This window comes from Scyliorhinus canicula, chromosome 5 (assembly GCF_902713615.1).
Source record: "Scyliorhinus canicula chromosome 5, sScyCan1.1, whole genome shotgun sequence".
Taxonomy (NCBI): domain Eukaryota; kingdom Metazoa; phylum Chordata; class Chondrichthyes; order Carcharhiniformes; family Scyliorhinidae; genus Scyliorhinus; species Scyliorhinus canicula.
The window spans coordinates 105,387,320-105,405,371 of NC_052150.1; the positions used below are offsets into that span (position 1 = coordinate 105,387,320).

General features: G+C 47.7%; 1 protein-coding gene across 3 annotated transcripts in view; it reads left to right on the forward strand.

Moving 5' to 3' along the window:
- agmo (alkylglycerol monooxygenase) overlaps positions 1-18,052 on the forward strand; it is a 496,116-nt gene that overhangs the window by 202,912 nt on the left and 275,152 nt on the right. The gene's annotated exons all lie outside the window — the stretch shown is intronic.

Here is an 18,052-nt window from a genome sequence, read left to right on the forward strand (position 1 = left end):
TCCTTCAACAGAATCGCTTTGACCCTGTTGAACCCAGCCCAGTGCTTAGCCAGCTCCGCACCCAGATCCCGGTAGACCCGAATCACATTCCCTTCCCAGGCACACTTCCTCATCTCCTTCACCAGATATGTCCAGATATCTGTGCAATCGTACTACCATCGCCTCCGTCTGCTCCCCCGCCTTCGGCCTACTCTTCAGCGACCTGTGCGCTAGATCCACCTTGGGGGTCGGTCGAAGACCCCATTCCCCAACAGCTTCCAAAGTATGCTTGCTACGTACTTCGTGGCCTGTGTTCCCTTAATGTCTTCGGGCAGCCCCACAATCAGAAGATACTGCCTCCTCAACCGATTCTCCAAATCATTGACTTTCTTCCTCAGCTTCCTTTGGCCCTTCGCCACCTTCGTTATCTCTGCCCCCAATGAGGCCAGTTGGTCCTCACTGTCCGCCATTGACTCTTCCACCTCTTGGAGCGACGTATTATGTGCCTCCAACCTCTGCTCCACTCTCTCAATGGCTGTTCAAATCAGGTCTGCCACCTTAGCCAGGTCCACTGAGGTCCCCTGCCTTTGTTGGCTGAACTTGCCTTCAAATCTCCACCAATTGTTCCGTGGACCACTGAGTAGACAATAACGCCACAAGCTCTCCACCGTATTTCCTTCTGTCGCACTTTGCAAAAGCTCCTGGTCTGACTGTTGCCCCTTTACAGTAGCAATCCTTGTTTGATAGGGCTGAGACATGCCCTCCGAAGGAAAATCCTTCGTTCTGATTGTTCCTGTGCAATGTGCCAGCAAATAACCCCATGAATGGGTCACAAGGACCAAGCAATTCCACCTCAAGCAAGAGCCACCAAATGTTTAACCACTCACTCCATGGCCCCCAGCGGAAATCCAACATCTGTTCCTTCTGATGATGCAGTCTGCAAGTGCAGAGGGAGAATTAATTTTAGTGTTTGTCTTTTTGATCTGCAGACTTTTCTTAACTGCCATTCATTCCTTCCTTCCCTCATTCATTCATTCATTGCTTCCTTCCTTCATTCATTCATTTATTCATTCATTCAATTATTCTTCAATATTTACAGTTAATCTGTAACCTGAATGCATAAACCAGAATGACCTCCCATCCTGCCAAACAGTCATCCTGTGGCATTGTCACTGGATGAGTAATCCAGAGTCCCAGGGTAATCCCACCACAGTTGGTGGATTTGAATTCAATAAGAAGTCTAATGATGACAATGAAACTATAGTCATAAAATCTGGTTCACTAACGTCCTTTAGGGGAGGAAATCTGCCAGCCTTACCTAGTCTGACCTACATGTGACTCCAGATCCAAAGCAATGTGGTTGGCTCTTAAATGCCTTCTGAAATGGAATGGCAAGTCATTTAGTTCAAGGGAAAATAGGAATGGGCAACAGATGATGCGCAGAAAACACATACCATGAATAAAAAAACTTTTTAAAATACGAAAATTATCTTGTGCTCAATTATAAGCATGATAACATACTTTAACAGTTATAAGTATGCAGCAACTTTGCCCTGAATTAACAATACAAAAAATAACTTTTTTTAAAATTGGTCAATGACTAAGCCATACTGGCTCATACAGCATGTCAGATTGCCACGTAAACGCTATCATGGTACGTTTTCAAATCAGTCAACCCATTTGAAAAGTATTATTAAAAACTTCTTTACCTAGTCCTCACAGCAATCCACTTACCTCTTGGTAAGTGGATTGTTTTATATAACATTGTGAAATTTGGCTGTGCAACGGTATCATGAATACAATTTATGTGCATGTAGAAAAAAACCTATTCCGTTCCCACACGTCAGACATTTCTAGATTTTATCATGGGAATTCTCAGTTTATTTTTGTTTATTTTTGTTATGAGATTGCATTTAAGGGGAAGAGGTTAAAATAAGCTTGACACCATCTCTTGATCATTTGAACCCGTTTGGAAAATGCTACACAGTGGGGAATTTTTTTTATAGACTGTGCCTTTGGACAGCTTCTTAATTATTGAGAGGCACCAACTATAGCCTGTGCTAGATGCCTTGAAATATCAAGACTTTGTGTTTTCTTTATTAAAGAGTGGCTTTTGGATTGTAATTGGCTTGGCTTCAAATGGAAAGCAGTTTAAATGAAGCATAGTTCTTTAAAAGCACACTGAAACCCTTGCGTGGAAAGCACAGCCACTTTTCCTCGGTGGGGAGTAACAGACGAGTACGCGCACTTATGTTTAACGGGTTACATCATTCATCCATCCTCAGGTACTACCCTGGACAACTAAGCTTCAATGCACTGCCTGCTGGTAGGGGAATGCATTAGGAAACAGTTGACACGCTATTCTTATATTCTTTGGAGAATTACAACTACAAAAGGAATGCACTGCCATCAATTTTCTCCTTGCATTCAGGCAGATTTTGCTTTGTTTCCTTTGCTACCAAATGTTTGAAGTAAATTGCGAAGACAGAAATTTCTAAACCATATAATGAATAAAATGTGTAACGTGCTCGACTATTAACCATTCAGTCACTGCATTTTCTGCATAGTCAACAAAAGAAATTCTTATCTTAAACACTTTAGAAATTAATTACTGAGGTTCGGGATTAACTGCAACATCTCCTTTCTGTTTTGTTTTTCTGCCTTTTTTTGAAGACTGCATGTTTTCAAAAGTTTTAATCGATCTAATCTATATGATCAAATGCTTTAAATATTTTTTTGTTGACAAAACACTGTGATAATACTCTCCATCACATGAATTAGATGTAAATCCTGTAATTGGAGCTTTAAAAGTTCATGGCGGAGACCAATGGTCAAAAAAATGGGACTGTAGTATTCTGGCCCTATCTTTGACCTGTGTTCATGTCTTAGTAGGGCTCTACATGCAGCCGTTTAGGCCCCTTAGTATGATAATTAAATTGCCACACATCCACTGTGGCCCTTCTCCCCCATGTTCAGCAGAAAACGTTTGCTGGGCAGTTTAATTTAAAGTGACTCTCGATGACTTGGATATTTGGGAAGAGATCATTTTATTTTCAAGTTATGTATTTTTAGTGTTTAAAAGGGCAGTTACAAGCAGAGTAACAACAACATATAATGGCCCAGATTTTGTGATAAAACAAACAGCGAATGTAAATCCAACAGCAGCTTCCAGTGATTTGAAAGACTCAACACTGATGCATGTGGAATGGCGTGAAGTTGTGGTACTTCATGTGATCAATATCCACTAAGTCAACCAGAAAATGTTAGGTCTGTCCATTCCAATGCATGCAATTTTTTAACGGCATGATAGTCTGTGGTGAATGTATTATACCAAAAATCCACCAGTGTATTTGTATCTGTGCTGTTGCCCTTGTATTTGTATCTATACTGTTTGTAGCTATACTGTTGCCCTTGTGGGCTTCTCCTATGGGTCATTGTATGGCATTATTCATAGGGGAACATGTTGGGGCATGTTTTTAATCAACTTAATCAACTTAAACACAACTATGAAATCGGCCCTCAAATCTGACCGACTGGAACTCGATCCGCAGGTTGCGGAGGCGAAAGAAATTTTTTGTGCGCTGGCTCCGCTGCTTCAAGTCCTATCTTGCAGCCTTCTTCACGTCTTCCGTCACTGACGAACAGAAGCTGAGCCTCCTCTATGCACAGGTGAGCCATCGAATCTCTGTTCAACCCGACGGGGCCTCCTCCTATGCGACGCCCTCGCGATGCTCAAACGCCTCTATGTACGGCCCGTGAACGAGGTCTACGCGCGGCACATCCTCACCACTCGATGCCAGCGTCCTGGGGAATCACTAGAAGACTACCTCCGTGCCCTCAAAGTCCTCGAACGCAGCTGCAACTATCAGGCCATTACGGCCGCTCAACATATGGACTTCGCTGTCCGAGACGTCTACGTTGCAGGAGTTCGGTCCAACTATGTGAGACAACGCCTACTCGAAAAGAGGGCCCTGGACCTGGATCAGACGGTAATGTTAGCCTCCTCTCTGGAAGTAGCATTCCAGAGCATTAGCGCATTCCCGGCTGACCACACGACCCCCTCGTGGACCCCCGACCAAAGACTACTGCAGGCCTGTGCCGCATGGCCGCCCGCCCATCATGGGGGGCGCCCCTGCTATTTCTGCGGTCAGTCCCAACACCGCCGGCAGCACTGCCCGGCCCGTAACGCGAACTGCAGCAACTGTGGGAGAAAAGGACATTTCGCCAAAGTTTGCCTGGCCAGGTCCAAGAACTCTAACTCAGAGGCCCGATCCTCAGCTCACAGGCCCGCAGACTCCACAGTGTGGCAGCGTGTCTGCCGGCTCCGCACCCTGCAGACATGTCATCAGCCTCTTGCTATCCATGGGGGGAGCCATCCTCCAGCCCTCACAGTACGTGTGACTCACAGGGACTGCCATCTTGGCCATCCTCCCCCACGCGGCCGGCCACGTGCGATCCATGGGGGCCACTATCTTGGACGCCATCTTCCTCATCGCCCGCCACGCTCGACCAACGGGGGCCATCTTGGCTGCTATCTGCTACGCCACTCGACGCGTACGATCAACAAGGGCAGCCATCATGGAGCCGCCCCAGAACCTCCGACCACGCCAACTACCCGCAACTCAGCGCGGTCACCCTGGACCAGTCGCGACCCAAGCACCTCCGAAGCTCTGTAATGACCGTCCGGGTAAATGGGCACGAGACGCCTTGCCTTTTAGTCTCCGGGAGCACAGAGAGTTTCATTCACCCAGGCATGGTAAGACGCTGCTCGCTCACAATTTTCCCGGAGCACCAAACCATCGCTCTCGCCTCTGGGTCGCACTCGGTGCAAATCCAAGGGTGCACTACCGCAACCCTAGCAATACAGGGCACCGAGTACGCCAATTTTAAATTATATGTGCTCCTAGACCTCTGCGCTCCTCTCCTATTGGGACTGGATTTCCAATGCAACCTCAGGAGCCTAACCCTGAAGTTCGGGGGAGGGGGGGGGGTCCACTCACCATATGCAGCCTCGACCCACCCCCACTCTTCGCAAACCTCACCGCTGACTGCAAACCAGTCGTTACCAGAAGCAGGCGGTATAGCATGCAGGACAGGACTTTTATCAGGTCTGAGGTCCAGCGACTCTAGCGGGAGGGAGTCATCGAGACCAGCATTGGCCCCTGGAGAGCTCAGGTGGGAAAAGAACCGGATGGTTGTACTTTACAGCCAAACCATAAACCGGTATATGCAACTCGATGTGTACCCTCTTCCCCAGATAGCGGACATGGTTAATCAGATCGCACACTACCGGGTGTTCTCCATGGTGGATCTGAAGTCTGCGTACCACCAGCTCCCAATCCGCCCAGACGACCGCCACTACATTGCTTTTGAGACAGACGGCTGCCTTTTCCATTTCCTCCGGGTCCCCTTTGGCGTCACGAACGGGGTTTCGGTCTTCCAAAGAACAATGGACCGAATGGTGGACCAGTACGGGCTGCGAGCCACATTTCCATACTTGGACAATGTCACCATCTGCGGCCATGATCAGCAGGACCACAACGCCAACGTCCACAGATTTCTCCAAACCGTCCAAACCCTAAACCTCACGTACAAAAAGGAGAAATGCGTTTTCCGCACTACCAAACTAGCCATCCATGGAAAACAGGATTCTAGGACCCGACCCTGACCGTATCCATCCCCTCCTGCAACTTCCCCTACCCCACTGCCCCAAGGCCCTGAAGAGGTGCCTCGGATTCTTTTCATATTATGCCCAGTGGGTCCCCAACTATGCGGACAAAGCCCGCCCACTAATCAAGGCCACCATCTTCCCACTGGCAACTGAGGCCTGCCAGGCCTTCAGCTGCATCAAGGCGGACATCGCCAAAGCCGCAAAGTCCGTCCCCTTCCAGGTGAAGAGCGACGCATCAGAGGTCGCTCTTGCCGCTACCCTCAATCAAGCAGGCAGACCGGTAGCGTTTTTTTCGCGCACCCTCAGTCGAGAAGGAGGCCCAAGCCATCGTGGAAGCCGTACGGCACTGGAGGCACTACCTCGCTGGTAGGAGGTTTACCCTTATCACTGACCAACGATCGGTAGCCTTCATGTTCGACAATACGCAGCGGGGCAAAATCAAGAATGATAAGATCTTGAGGTGGAGGATTGAACTCTCCACCTATAATTACGATATAGTGTATTGTCCTTGAAACTCAGCGAGCCCCCAGATGCCCTGTCCCGCAGCACATGCGTCAACGCGCAAGATGACCGACTACGGGCTATCCACGATGACCTCTGCCACCCGGGGGTCACCTGGCTTATCCACAACCGCAATCTGCCCTACTCCATCGAGGAGGTCAGAGCCAAGACCAGGGACTGCCAGATCTGTGTGGCATGTAAACCGCACTTCTATCGACCAGATAAGGCCGACCTGGTAAAGGCATCCCGGCCCTTTGAGCGCCTCAGTATCGATTTCAAAGGGCCCCTCCCCTCCAATAACCGCAATACATATTTCCTCAATATTATTTGATGAGTTCTCCCGCTTCCGCTTTGCAATCCCTTGCCCCCACATGACCACGTCCACCGTCATTAAAGTCCTACATAGTGTCTTCACCCTGTTTGGTTTCCCCAATTATGTCCACAATGACCGGGGCTCGTCGTTCATGAGCGACGAACTGCGTCAGTATCTGCTCAGTAAGGGCATCGCCTCGAGCAGGACTACCAGTTATAACTCCAGGGGAAACGGGCAGGTGGAGAGGGAGAATGCGACGGTCTGGAAGACCTTCCTACAGACCCTGTGGTGCAGGAATCTCCCAGTTCCTCACTGGCAGGAGTTCCTCCCCGATGCGCTCCACTCTATTAGGTCCCTACATTGCATGGCCACAAAGGAGACCCCTCATGACCACCTATTTGTTTCCCCTTGGAGATCCACCTCAGGGTCCCCGCTTTTGTCCTGGCTGAAGACACCGAGAGCCAGTCCTACTCAGAAAGCACGTCAGGAGCCATGTGTCCGATCCTCTGATAGAGAGGGTCCAGCTTCTACACTCCAACCCCCAGTACGCTTATATCGAACACACCGATGGCCGACAGGATACGGTCTCCCTCGGGGACCTGGCACCCGCCGGTTCCACCACCACCACCACCGCCCCTCCACCATATCCCGCCCAACCTACCATGACCAGTGCCCCCGCCCCTATATGGCTCCCGCGCTCCCTCCCGCCCGCCAACCCCCCTTCATCGATCCACAGGAATGAAGCTCCAGAAGAGATGCTCCTGGAGTCCACGTCTGTACCCGCACCGGCGCCCTCACTACCGATGCCAGCACGGATGAATTCGACACCCGGGCCAGCAACAACGCCAGAGCTTCGGTGATCACAGCGCACAATCCGTGCGCCGGACTGGCTGAACTTATGAACCTGTCACCCCCGCCGGACTTCATTTTTTTAACAGGGGGTGAATGTGGTGAATGTATTATACCAATAATCCACCAGTGTATTTGTATCTGTGCTGTTGCCCTTGTATTTGTATCTGTGCTATGCTGTTGCCCTTGTGGGCTTCTCTTGTGGGCCATTGTATGGTATTATCCATAGGGGAACATGTTGGGGCATGTATGGGCTCCACCCATGGCTCCTCCACTTGAAGGAAGGTATAAAGAGCAGTCGACCTGTAGGCAGTTCTCAGTATTGGTTCAGTCGCAGGCAGGCACTGTTCTAAGTTGATTAAAGCCACGGTTTACTTCTACTCATGTCTCGAGTGAATTGATGGTCGCATCAAAGTCTTAATTACTGTCACATACCTCTCTGATACGTGGTTAAAGAGGTATATGGTTATTTGCCCTGTTCACACGTACTCCGGATCTTCTTTAGTGAGTGCTATAGTGAAAGGGATTTCTAATTGCAACAACTCCTGGTGCAAAAGCCCACTGAAGATCTCTGGCAAGTTAAATGTAATAAACGTCCGACATAATTCTTCCTCTGTTGACTGCAAAATCAAGGTCATTATCTTGTAATTATCTTCAGCGCCCTGAACTGTACAGCGAAGATTGTCCTTGTAAAGAGATTATTCCTTCTGTATATTTTGATCAAATAATTGTACTCCACATTGAGAAATAGATTTGTTTAGGGCTACACTGTGCTGTATTGGAAATTCAGTAGGATAATTAGAGCTGAAACTCATGACTGCATCAACAAGGTTTATGCTAATGCTATTGGACAGGTCACAGTTTTTCTGTTTCCAAACACTCCCACACATGCACAGGCATGAATCACACCATCAGACACAGATGGTTCCCTCAATGACTCATTTGCAAATGTACAGCTTAACGTGGAATAGAGACCAAAAGAGTCTGGTCTGTACTGAATTAACTGATCTCATTCAAAACAGCAGTAAGCTCACCTCAACTGGCCTTGGCAATGTCGAGCTCAGAAAAGAAATTCAGCTGTGACTGCAGTCCTCACAAGTAATCCCTGCTAGAAAGTGCTATTGTGTGTGTTGACATTGAATGAGGAGAGAATCAGACTAGGGTGTAATGGTTCCCATGATCAAATACATTCTGACACTCACTATCAAGACATTCAATTCAAGAATGACCATTTGGCCAACATACTTCAGGGTTGGCCAGTGGCCATGAAACTGCACTCTGCTGTAACACAGTATCTTTAGCTGAAGTGAAAGAAAACTGGAATACAATTATGGCAAAAGTCTTCTACCCCAACACACATGCCTGGATATATTCTTACCAAGGAATTAAATCACTCCATATTGAGATTCAAGGTACAAAATTTGATTTCTTTCCGTTTCCTATAAACCTTTTTCATTGCCACATATTTTAACATTTTATCTTGTTACATTAAAATGTAGCTCATAATCTGAAATCTTATGGTAATAACTGACGGCTGTGATACTATTTTCATGAGTATCCAGTGACATATGAATTGCACTTTTGTTGTTCAGTGTTTCCTTGTATAAATTTTGTTTGCAGTATATTTGTTGAAGTTGCTTTTCAATGAGTTCTAGCATTTCCCCCAATATAGGTTGAAAGGAATTCACCATCTCAGACCTACATAATCAGAATTGTTTTCCTGTTCTAATCCATATTGGTGTTAAGCACAGTTCATTGTTAGCACTTTTACCTCAGAGTCAGAAGGTGCAGGCCACAGATTTGGCCACATACCTCTCACTTCGATGCAGTAATGAAGGCATGCTGCATTGTTAGAGGTGCCATCTTTTGGCTAAGACCCTAAACTGAGACTTTCCTTCTAAGTTGGACAAAATAGACCCGAGACATTATTCACAGAAAAACACGAAAATTCTCCTTGTGTCCTGCCTAATATTTCTCCCTCCATTGACATATTTGGGCATTTGTTTAATTGCTGTTTGTGAGGCCTTGTAGTGCGCAAATTCACGACTGCATTTTCCTGCATTAAAACTGTATTCTGGCGGGATTTACCACACCCTCCATGGCATGTTCTGCGATGGCGGAGCCGCTGGTCATTGGCTGGTGGAGGGATCTTCTCGTCCATCTGCTGTCAATGGGGTTTTCCATTTTATGCACCTCCTGCCACCGGGAAACCCGCCACGCCGGGTGTTTGCTGTTGGCTGGACCAGAAGATTCCTCTTCCCCCCACTGCGGTGGGTTTTCCCTCGGCGGAAGTAGTTTCATCCCGTTGAGTGAATTTTAATTTACATGCAACCTTGCAATGAAGGTCGGCTTGAGTGGAACCAAAAGATCCTGCCAGCAGAAATGGGTGGAAAATCATGCCCATAGTTTCTCAAAACCATTACTCTTTATTTACAACATATATTCAGACACTTAGACCTTTACACTTGGTTGGATCTTCTTCTTGTTCACAATCTCTCTTACTTCTCAGAAGAAGTTATTAACTCTGTACTCGATATTTCACCCCACGTCTTTGGGCACGATTCAACGACTGCACTGCACCCAACATGTATCCGGGTGCAATGGGTGAATCGCACAAGAGCCCCCAAATCGAGCTCCACTCCAGGCGCTCCCGATAGCCAGTCACCCGACTCGCACTGCTCAAACCAATCTGGATTTTGCCCTCGCTGGGTGAGATACAAATTTGCATATTTAAATTAGCCATTGGGCTCATTTAAATACCCAGATGCCGTATGCACCCGGTGCCCGGGAGTCTAAGGCCGTGCATGTGAGATCCCACTAGGGTACCTTTTAGTACTGGTTTCCACAAACATGGGCCAGGCATAACAACACTTCAGGGGGTGTCGCAGGCCATTAGAGACCACCTGGGTGGTCGGAGACAGGACAGGGTAGTACCCTGGCACTGCAAGCCTGGAACCCTGGAAGTACCACCTGGGCACCCTGGCAGTGCCATCTGGAAATGCCAGAGTGTGTGGCTGGCAGTGTCAGGGTGTCAGTGTGCCAGGCTGGCACTGCCAGGGTTCAAACCCAGAGGTGCCTTGCCCATCGGAGGGGAGGTTCCCAGGGACCCCGAAAAGTTTGGGAGTGGGATCATTACAGCAGGGAGGGGGTCTGAAAGGGGGGGTGGGGGAAGGTCAGTGCTGCTGTCCAAAATGGTGCCCCGATGTGCAAGGAGCCATTCCTGCTGGCGAGCTGAGAATGACAGCAAGACATCAACTAAAGTTTGGCCTCGGCAGGAAGAAACACCGCGAGGCCAAAAGAAACGGCTCGAGATTGCTCCAATGAGCAACCTAATAATAATCCACAGTTTGCACAGTTGATTAAATAAAGAATACTTAACTCGTTTGGATATGTCCTCATCCACTGAGGCCAGTGGGTGGATCTCATGCTCAAATGATTGGTTAGTTGAGTTGGATTCATGCAGATTCTTATGGAGCCTTTTGGCTTCAGGATGATAACCATTTCTGAGCACCAATAGGTTGGAATGGTGATTGGAGAAATAACTCCTGGCTGCTGCATCTTTTCAAGTTGACTGGTGGACAAATGTGAGATAATGCATTTTGGAAGGTCTAATATAGGTGGGAAATATACAGTAAATGGCAGAACCCTTAAAAGTATTGACAGGCACAGGGATCTGTGTGTACAGGTCTACTGCTCACTGAAAGTGGCAACTCAGGTGGAGAAGGTAGTCAACAAGGCATACGTCATGCTTGCCTTCTTCGGCCGGGGCATTGGGTATAAATATTGGGCAAGTCATGCTGCAGCTGTACAGAACCTTAGTTATGCCATATTTGGAATATAGTGTTCAGTTCTGGTCGCCACACTACGAGAAGGATGTGGAAATGAAATGAAATGAAATTCGCTTATTGTCACAAGTAGGCTCCAAATGAAGTTACTGCGAAAAGCCCCTAGTCGCCACATTCCAGCCTGTTTGGGGAGGCTGGTATGGGAATTGAACCGTGCTGCTGGCCTGCCTTAGGTCTGCTTTAAAAGCCAGCTCTTTAGCCCTGTGCTAAACCAGACCCTGGAGGCTATGGAGAGGGTACAGAAGAGGCTTACCAGGATGCTGCCTGGTATGAAGGGCATTAGCTATGAGGAGAGGTTGGATAAACCCGGTTTGTTCTCACTGGAATGGTGGAGGTTGAGGGGCGATCTGTCAGAAGTTTCCAAAATGATGTGGTGCATGGACAGTGTGCATAGTCAGAAGCTTTTTCCCAGGATGGAAGAGTCAATTACTGGGTTAAGGTTTAAGGTGCAAGGAGCTAAGTTTAGAGGAGGTGTGCAAGGGCACTTTTTTACACAGAGGGTAGTGGGTGCCTGGAACTCGCTGCTGGAGGAGGCGGAGGAAGCAGGTACGATAGTCCCGTTTAATGGGCGTCTTGACAAATCCATGAATAGGCTGGGAATAGAGGGATATGGACCCCAGAAGCGTAGAAGGTTTTAGGTTAGACGGGCAGCATGGTTGGCGGAGGCTTGGAGGGCTGAAGGGCCTGTTCTTGTGCTATACTTTTATTTGTTCTTTGTTGTTCTTGGCTTTGTCCAAGAGTGGGTGAGGGACTTTCCTCGGTGTAAAAAGGCAAATTGGTTTCACATCAGCTCGTAGGTTATTATGGTACTTGGCCTTTAACTTCCCTAGGCCTTCAACAATTTTGTAAATTCATCCTGAAATGTTCTGCTGTTGCTCTCATCAGTAACGTCATCCATTTTATAGATTAAGCCTTTTTGCTTAGCAGAGAGCACTCCTGATTTTGATTTCTCAGTCTTTATATTTCAGCTTTGTCCTTTAAAGTTGTACCCCCAGGACCCTGCAACTTGATAGATGAGGGTTGTAATGCAATCTGTTTGAGCAACTTAACTTCATTTAACTTTGATAAAGCAGAAACACCTGCTCCAGTTAAAACTCTGGGGTGTCATCCACTTCGAGGTTAATACTCCAATATTTTCTTTCAGTAGCATTTACCAACCCAGGAAGGATAATTTCTTAGTTTGTGGTATTTCCTCTTATATATGGTTCTATTTTTAAATTTTCTCCCTCTTTCAAGCAACAAACAGTTTGAAGTGGCTGAATTTTCCACAGTTGTGGTACTCAGTCCTTCCCACTGCTGAACATTTTTCCCACTTATGGAGCTTGCTTCTGAAACGCCAAAGGCATTTCAAAATGGCGGCTGGAGTCTTTTTCCCTGTTTTAGAGGCTTATATGGCATACTTTCTGAATTATGCCCGACAAACTGAATAGTCGTGTCCCAGTGAACAAACACCCGCTTCTGTATCCTGAGTTCTGTTTGCCTCACAATCTGCACTGCTTTTCCGAGTGTTAAATCATCTATTATCTGTGAGAGACCTGATAATGCTTCATCTGGAGCCTGACATTTATTTTGTCATAAATCAGCTCATCCTTAAAGATTCCATTATCACAGTCCCCTGTCAGCCGAGAGGGATCATTGATGAACGAATCAATGCTTTTGCCTGGTCTTTGCTTTCTTTTTATTGAATTTACCCCTCGCTATTATTAAATTCCAATGGACACTGAAATAAGGTTCAAAAACTTGCAGGATTACTTCATAATAAATTGAAGTCTCATCAACCCCTGCCTTGCCATCGCTTGTCAGCGAGGGATCCTACTGCATACTTGACCTGGTCTTTTTGATCTTTTTTGTGTAACCTGGAGCAGTTCTCTACCTTGTGAATCTTTTTTGCCAGTTGTCCCAGTTCTGGGCCTGTTGCGAGCCTTCTGCACAAGAATATGGTTCTGGGAGTGATATTGTGGATCTGATGCTTTTTCTTGTCATTCTTGTTTCATTTCTTTCAGATTCACGGGATCATTTCCTGGCTGTTGCCATGTTCTGTTGTGTGTTTGGGAGATCCATGTGGGTTTTGGGGATTATCTGTTCTTCCACAGTATGTTGTTTGAGTGTGTAGTTTCGCAAAACCATTACTCTTTATTTACAGCCAGTATTTATACCTTTGGACCTCATTGCGAGTTTGAAGCTTCTCCTTCCAGATCTCTCTTACCTATCAGTCAAGTGATCTGGCATCATTATTACATCAGCATCACATGATTTCAATCTTAATCCTTTACTCTTACCCTCTTCCATGTTTTTCTGTTCTTATTCTTTACCTATAGTGCACATGCTCAGAACCATGTTTTAACTGTGTGCATTCTTATAATCGACATATACTTTAATTGTGCTTTGATAGTCAGCCTCTACTTTCCTCACGTTCTGCATTTGTGCAGTTTTCCATGTGAATGATTCCTTTAAGAAAATCCAGAGTGTGTCTGTGAGATAGATACATGAATGTCTAACTCTGTCTGATTGCAGTCACAACAACTGAGATATGTATTTATATAATGCTTGTAATGCAATGGAATCTGTCAAGGCTCTTCACAGGAGTATTGTAAAACAATGTATGATACCAAGCCACGCATGTAGCTGTTCGGTCAGATGACCAAAACCTTGGTCAAAAGGATATGTTTTGAGGAGTGACTTAAGGAGGAAAGTAGGTTGAGAGATGTATGGTGGGAATTCCAGAGCTTGGGGTCTGCAGACCACTGAAGGCATAGCCACCAATGGTAGAGTCAATATAACAAATGCAGAGAAGGCCAGAGTTAGAGGAGTGCAGATATTTCAGAGGGGCTGGAGGAGATTACAGAGATAGCGAGGGGCAAGGCCATGGAGGAAATCATAAGCAAGGATGAAAACTTTAAAATCATGAGAGACTCAGAACAAGGAGCTGATCATATTGGACTGAGATGAAGGGAGCCTACCTTATGTAGACGGTTGTGAATCTTTGGAATTCCCTTTCCAAGATGGCTGTGAATGCTGCATTGTTGAATGGATTTGAAGCTAGGACAGACAGATTTTGGTCTCTGAGAATCAGCGAGTTGGTGGGTGAAAGGATTTGAAGCCCAAGTTTGCATTGAATGGTGGAGCAGGCTTGATGAGCTGTTTGATCTACTCCTGCTTCTAATTTTCCATGAATCTGAGACTGTTGCCGACTGGAGTCGGTAGTTAGGGAATAGAAAGAAGAAGCGGCAGGCCTGAACACAATGTTTCAGTTCTTGCCAATATTTATTTTGAGGAAATTTCCACTCATCTCGTACTGGATGTCAGATGAGCAGTCTGATAATTTAGCAACAGTAGAGGAGTTGAAAAACGTGGTGATGAGGTATAGTTGGGCATGAGCAGCATATATGTGAAAACGAATTCTGTGCCTTTGGATGATGTCACCAAGACGCAGCAGGCACCATTTAACTGGGAGAAAACAGAGTCCCGTTTCGGGCCCCTTTAACGGGGTGCTTCTCGGTGCTTCTTCTTTTGGCCTTGGCGAGGATCGCCCTGTCAAGGCAGCACTTATCTCCATTCCTGCACTGCCCAGCTGAGCTCGTAAGTGCAGGAAGAAATCAGGACACCAGTTTGAAATGCTGCCCCGACCTCTCGATCCCCCTTGGACTCCCCACCGTGGCCTCTGTACCCACCCTCAAGCTCCAACTTACCTGTTAGGGGTACCGGAAGCCCTGATCTTAAGGGCCGGGCACCCCCTGGCCCGATCCCTGGCACAGGCAACCTGGCACCTGGACACTTTGGCACTGCCAGCCTGACACGCTGGAAGTGCCAGAGTCAGCCGAGAAGTGCCAATGTGCCAGGCTGGCAGTACCAACATTCCAGGCTGTAGCAGGAGTCGCAGGGTGCCACCATGCCCAGAGTCTGACCATCTATGGCCTTTAATGGCCGGGAGACACCCCCTCAGACACCGTTACACCTGGTCCACGTTTTTCTGGACCAGTGCTAAATGGCGCCATGGTGAGGTCTCCCAGGCGCGGGCATTTGTTCCTGGGCCGCGGGAGCATCAGGTGCCGATATATTTAAGTAAGCCTAACTGCTCACTTAAATATGTAAATCTGGATCTCTCCTGAGATCTAATGAGATCTCGCGAAGTGTTCCGAGTGTCGCAAATCTTGCATGATTTAATGGTCTCGTCGCATAACTAAATTGGATGCAACGATGCCATTCGATTGCACCCAGCACATAGAGCAGATAAAGGAGAGGACCTAAGATTGATCTTTGAGTGACACCAAGTCACGTTCCCAAAAATGTAGGTTTTAATTACAGTGTGTTTCTTCTCAAGCCCACTTTCAAAATATGTTCATAGTGTCTCGAACACACTGACAAAAATTGGCAATGATACTGCTTAGAGTAATGACATCCAGATTCCTCAACTGTTGAGGATGACAGAATACATTATATTTATCATACTTACAAAATATGCAGTAGTGTGATCCTTGTAATGGCTGCCTTCATAAATATAAGATTCATCGGAAAATATTAGGCACTTTTTTTGTTGTAAATGAGGACACTTAATAGGCACTACCTTTGTGCTCCCCTGAAGGTTAAACTCCACAGTGAGATCTTTCCTCACTTAATCCTGGGAGCTCTGAGCAGCAGGTTAGGGTGAAGTCACTGGAATCAAGGCTAAGTGAAGAAACAGAGGGCAATATTCTCAGCCTCGCAACACCACAAACGCAAACTGAGCTTGGATGGAGAATCGAACGTCCATCCAAAATGGAGGTCTGCTCCCGGCACCAAATCGGGTGCCATGCTCCGATCCCTCACTGGTGGTGATTATAAGGTTTGCGCCCTGCACCAGCGGCGACATGCAAAACTGGCATTTGCATGCATTTAAATGTCATTAGTGGGTTTGACCCAGTATGCTCTGGGTCTCCGTGATGCTCCGTCCCACTCAGCGGATGTCAAGCAAACACGGTTTACTACAGGTGTTGACAAGCGGGGACTAGCAGCCGAGGGAGAGAGAAGGTTAGCAAAGTTTGAAAAATGTTACAAATTGTCATGCTTGTTGGGGGGTGGCTGCCAGAGCCGGGGTAGTAGCGGGGATCGACGTGTTGACAGCTCCATGGATTCGGGGTGTCCCCCACAGGATCTGGGTGACTTGGCTCAGACCGCCATTGCTGCAGTCTTTGTTTTAAACGTAACCCTTTGGTACAAATTACAGGCTCCTGGCTGCTCTCTCTCCTGACTGCCCTCTGTATCCTGTAAATATTCCCAGAGCCTCTGATCATTTGGGAACCCACCCAGTCCGCCCCTCTGGAAACTCTCAGACCCCAGCTGACTCATCAATAGGATGGGTGTGGCCAAGCTCAATCAGTGGCATACCAGGTGCAGCCACTCAGTGCACTCATCAGAAACGCAGCCCCACTGCAGGGGAATAGCAGAACTCAGCCCAAACAAAGGACACATGCACTGTGGCCTTTAGCACCCTCCCTGGCACACTATCTCTCTCAGAGTAGAGTGTGACTAGTGACACTATGAGTTAGAACTCCACAGGGCCACAAGCTGTCTCCAAGCCCTGATTGTCCACTGCGCCTCTGCTCTCATCCATCCTGCCCCCCGAGTCAGGTTGTCACAACCTGTGTGTCAACCCAGGACCCAGATCACACTGCAGTTATTGTTATACCGTCAATTCACTGTGAGACCGTGAGAACGAGTGAACATTAGGCTTTAATATCCATGAACTCGCCTGCCAGAGTCGGCTGTACAAATGAGTGACACCCACAGGTGGCCGAACTATATATGGCCCCGGTGAAGGCGGAGCCAGAGACGGAGCCCACCGGCATTCCAGTACAGTACCTGGAAGTAGTCCATATCATCACTTCCAGGTCATGGGTCACATCATTATACAGACAGTACAGACAGCTCATGCATTAGGTGAAATACACTCACCACAGTTAAGCTCCCAGCAGACGCACACTTCCCTGCCTCACTCCCATCTCTAGGCCATGCCCATACACAAGCTCCTAAGCAAGGAAGCGATTGCTGGCACACCATGACCCTCTTCACCACATAACCATGTGCCACCCTGCTGGTGGGATAACACATGGCCTACTCAATGAGCACACCCACAGTAGACCCCACTGGAGAGACAGGAGAGGGGCCGCAGAGCCTTTCGCTGGCACATTTGCGGAAGCCACCAATACCTCCGTTGACAGGGACACATGGTGAGGTTAGAGGCTCCCCGGTGCCACTCGCTGCTGGGGACAAGGGTGCAGTGTGGGTGGCAAAATATGAAGGGTGGAGGTGAAGTTTAACTCGGGTGCAACATGGGCAAGGGAATAGACGCCTTGCTAACATGTCTTTTCTTTTCCTGCCCCTGCAGAGAATGAATTTCGGAGTACAGCCAAGAATGCTTGCTATCTACCTAGCTGCAGCTGCCATTGCGGATGCACTGAGGTTGGAGGCACTGGGCCTGCTCAGGGAGGACACTGCACATGAGGAGCCTGCAGCAGAAGATCTGGGGCTGAGGCTCCAGTGCCAGCCATCCAACAGGACGAGGAGGAGGTGCAAAGGAGGTGCCGCATCAGGGCACATGTATGCCATCACGCCTGTCTTTCAAGGTGATGCCAGACCACCTGTGCCACCAAAGAGTTTGGCGAACCAAGGAGAATGTGTGCCACCTGAGACATGATGGCGCACCTGACACCACGGGGGTTTGAAGGGGGATACCCACTGCCCATGGCTGTCAAGGTGATAGCGCCTTGGACTTTTATTCTTCTGGGTCTTTTCAGGGGCCGAATCGGGACCTGCCTTTGATCACCCAGACAGATGCACCCAGCCAGAGGTGCATCCACACTGTTATGGATACCAGCTACACATTATGCACGTCTGTGCCTGATACCCAGCAGCGTG